Genomic DNA, 4,357 nt, shown 5'->3' with positions numbered 1-4,357 from the left:
AGGGCTTGGCCGGAGGAGGAGGGGCGGCCGGAGGAGGAGGGAGGAGGGCGCGATGGGAGGAGGACGGAGGGGAGGAGTGAGGAGGAAGGGACTACCTCAGTTCCGGAGGAGCATGAGCATCCAGCGACGTAGGTCGGGCGACAGCGGCGGCGGACGACGGCGCGGGTGCGGGGGAGAGTGAATGAGAGGGAGAGTGAGAGGGTCGGCCGTGCGGGGACGATAAGTTAGGGTTAGTAGCAGCGCGGGTTGAAGAAAAGCGCTCATACTATGGAGAGTAGCAGTAGCGCTGGATAAGGATACGTGTTGCTGCTAAGTGAGGCTAGCCATGTGCGCCTAGTTCAATCTTAGCAATAGTGCGTTTTTCTAACAAATGTTACTGCTAAATGGATAGCAGTAGCGCCTTTCATAGCCACGCACTACTACTAAGTAGCAGCATCACTTTATTTTATCCAGCGCTACTGCTAAGATTCCGTGTATAAGGGTTTCCCTAGTAGTGAGCTCCCCGCTACGGCTACTGCCTCGTCGCCGCGGCTGAGCAAGCGCCTCCCGGCGAGCAGGGCGGCGCCAGGCGCCAGCGGGCCCGCAAGACTGGTGGCAACCCGCCATGAGTTTTGAAGAGATGCTCGACGCTCCCTGCAAACATCACAAGGCCATCCACACATGCTCTGACAGTGCGCCATCACCAAGCGCATCATGAGGGCTGACATCCTGCTGCCTCCCGCTCCTGCTCCGGGTATGGTGCCGCCGCCTCCGCCGCCGCCCTCGCCCCTGGCGGCCGGCGCCATGCACGATGAGGTTTTACCCAACGCAAACGATTACTACATCGTCTTTACCAGCTTTCGTGATGACAAGCGCAGCAAGCGCCTGCTCCGACATGAGGTGAACACCGCCATCCTGGCCGTGCCTGAGTACATGGACTGGTCGGAGCACCCGGTCAGCTGGACCTGGGAAGACCACCCGGCCATCATGCCCATGCTAGGTGGATACGCCCTCATCCTCGACCCCACTATAGTCGTTGCCAAGCATACTTGCAAGTTCTCACGAGTCCTCATCGATGGAGGCATCAACATCAACATCCTCTACCGCGACACCATGACCAAGCTCGGCATCAAGGCCAAGCAGCTGGAGCCGACCCGAACGATGGTCCATCGCATCATGTCGGACCTCTCTTGCTCCCCCATCGGCCGGATCCGGTTTGATGTCCTATTCGGCACCCACGACCACTTTCAGTGCGAGCCCATCTGGTTCAAGGTGGTGGACATATCCTTGCCACGTGCTACTGGGCTGGCCTACGCTTGCCAAGTTCATGGCGGTCCCCCACTATGCTTACCTGAAGATGAAGATGTCGGGTCCCAAGGGCCTCATCACCGTAGCCGACGACTACAAGAAATCTCTGCAATGCACCCAAGACGGCGCTAAACCAGTCGAGTCGTTGGTCACAGCCGAGGAGCGGCGCCAGCTCGACCAGATTGTGGCGCTGGCAGGCGAGCAGCTGGCTATGCCGGCTCCAGCTAAGGAGGCGGCCAGCGAGGCCTCATTTCAGGCATCAGAGGATACCAAGAAGGTCAAGCTCAACCCGGCTAACCCAAGCTGTAGCAAGTACGTTGTTGTGGTCACCCGCCTCAGCAAAAAATAGGAAGGCGAGCTCATCAACTTCCTCCGTGAGAATCGGGATACCTTCGCATGGTCCCCAAAGGACATGTCGGGTGTTCCAAGGAAGTACATCAAGCACAAACTACACGTCCAAAAGGACACCAAGCCTGTCCGTCAACCTCTACGTCACTTTTCACAAGAGATTAGAAGAACCATTGGTGAAGAAGTCGCCCGGTTGCTCGCAGCCGGTGTCATCATGGAGGTCTTCAACCCGGAGTGGCTGGCCAACCAAGTCCTCTTCCTGAAGAAGAATGATACCTGGCTCATGTGTATCAACTACACCAGCCTGAACAAGGACTACCCCAAGGATCCCTCTGCCCTCTCGTGGATAGATCAAGTGATCGACTCCACGACTGGCTATGAGCTCCTGACCTTCCTGAATGCTTACTCCGGCTATCACAAGATCAAGCTGGACCCAAATGAAACCCTGAAGATGTCCTTCATCACGCCCTTTGGGGCATACTGCTACACATCACCATGTCGTTCAGCTTGAAAAATGTTGGCGCCACCTTCCAGCGCTGCATGCAAAAATGCCTACTGCCACAACTCGGCCGCAACATTCACGTCTATGTCGACAACATCATGCTGAAGGCCAACCATCACCTCACACTCCTTGACGACCTGAAGGAAACTTTTGCCAATCTACGCTAGTACCAGATCAAGCTCAACCCGATGAAGTGCATTTTCGGCATACTAGTAGGCTAGCTACTTGGCTTCCTTGTTTCGGAGCGCGGCATTGAGGCGAACCCGAAGAAGATCAAGGCCGTCGAGTGCATGTGTAAGCAAACCCGGCTGCGTGATGTCCAGAAATTCAGCGGCTGCTTGGCATCTCTCAGTCGGTTTCTCAGCTGGCTGGGCGAGAGGGCCTTGCCCCTACATCAGCTGATGAAGAAGACGTCGTCGTTCGAGTGGAACAACTAGGCCGAACTCCTTTGCACAGACTGGAATCCGGCTGTTCGACTCGCAGGGGGGAAGCCCAAACAAGGAGCAAGAAGGAAAAAGCCTGAGAATGGAAAGCACAAGCGCAAACACTTGTGAAAAATATTTACTTTAAAAAATTAAAGGCCCATGGCCGGAGTTCATTACATTCACACTACACCCCACTGGGTGGACTTGTCACTTAACAAATTTCAAAAAAAGATAAAAAGAAGAATGGCTTCAGACAGTAGCTGCGTCAGGATGCGCGCTCGCCGACTCCTCCGCGATGGCCTCCTGGTCCGCCAAGACGTCGGTGTCATCCAACCCAGAGTCATCATCCGCGTAGGGACCTAACTGTTAGGAGATGCCCACCGCGACGTCAAGTGCCAGGCCAACCGTTGTCGGGTGGAAGTTCCACGCCGTCCTCCGTTCGCTCCACTTGAAACTCGTCATGAGCGGCAAACCAGGCGGGTATCTGGCCCGCCCGGCAATCCGGCCCGCCTCTGCCTCCAGCTCGGCCGCCAACTAGTCCAATCTTAGGCTCGGGTACTAGGACATGATGTAGCGCAACACTAGATTCGCGTCAGCACGGGCTGCGGAGACTCTCCACACGTGGAGTCGTGCCGGTACGGCCTCTAGCCATCACACCAACCGCGTAAAACTGTTTGGTGCGACCGCACCCGGCCAGAGGGCCGCCTTCATGATCAATCCGGCTTTAGAAAGCCTCGCTTTCTACCTGCCCAGGGCCCTTAGGCAGGCCTCGGCGGCATGGGTGGTCTCCAGAAAGCTCCAGGCGGCGTGTGGGTCAACTCCGGCGCCCGCATCCGCCTGGGTCATCTGGTGGGCAAGCACAGCCTCTTCCACCGTCTCCTGCATCTCTGGGAAGTACTCTGGCAAGTGTACAAAGGAAACGGTCAGGCATGTAAGAGCTCGGCTGGCTCGCAACCCGGCACAACAGGAGAAGAAATACTTAGTAGCAAAGACCTCATCTTGGTGATGCGCCTCGCACAACATACCATGCCACTCCAAGTCTCCGGCGCGGTCGTGGGCTTTGGGCGCCTTCTCAAGCTCGGTGCGCCTGTCAACTGCCGCTTTCAGATCGTTGTCCTTGGTGGCAGCCACCTTCTCATGCTCCTCCTTGAGCCAGATAAGCTCCACTTGGTGGGCCTCCTCCGCCTTGGAGGCCTCCGCTTTCAGCCGCTCCACCTTAACCTGGAGCTGGCTCTTGTCACCAGCCAGCTGGTCGCACAGCTGGCCAGCTTCCGCAAGCCGGGTCTGGTGCCCCGGCACCCTGGCCATAATGGCTGCGAAGCAAGACTTCAAGTCAGATGCCGGAAAAATAGAAAAATACATTAAGATTCGACCCAACTATTCCATAGTTGGCCCGAATCTCGGGGGCTACACCCATTGGGTGCGCTCGCGCGCCCCCACTGAAAGCATGGAGACGTACCTTCGGCAAGACGGAGCGCCTCCTGTGGGAGTCCTGGACTAGGGGGTCCTCCAGCGTCCGGTCTATTGGATATGGGCCGGACTGATGGACCGTCAAGATACAAGACAGAAGATTGCTTCTCGTGTCCGGTAGGGACTCCCGTGTGCATGTATGGCAAGTATAGGTGTCCGGATATGTTATTCCTTTCTATAAAACCGACATTGTACAACCCTAAGCCCGTCCGGTGTCTATATAAGCCAGAGGGGTAGATTGGAGGCAGGATCAGAACATTGCTAGGCTAGCTGAGCTAGGGTTTAGCCATTACGATCTCGAGGTAGATCAACTCTTGTAATCCTC

This window comes from Triticum aestivum, chromosome 5B, assembly GCF_018294505.1.
Source record: "Triticum aestivum cultivar Chinese Spring chromosome 5B, IWGSC CS RefSeq v2.1, whole genome shotgun sequence".
Taxonomy (NCBI): Eukaryota; Viridiplantae; Streptophyta; class Magnoliopsida; order Poales; family Poaceae; genus Triticum; species Triticum aestivum.
The sequence above is the reverse complement of the archived record's forward strand: the minus strand, read 5'-3'. Positions refer to the sequence as shown.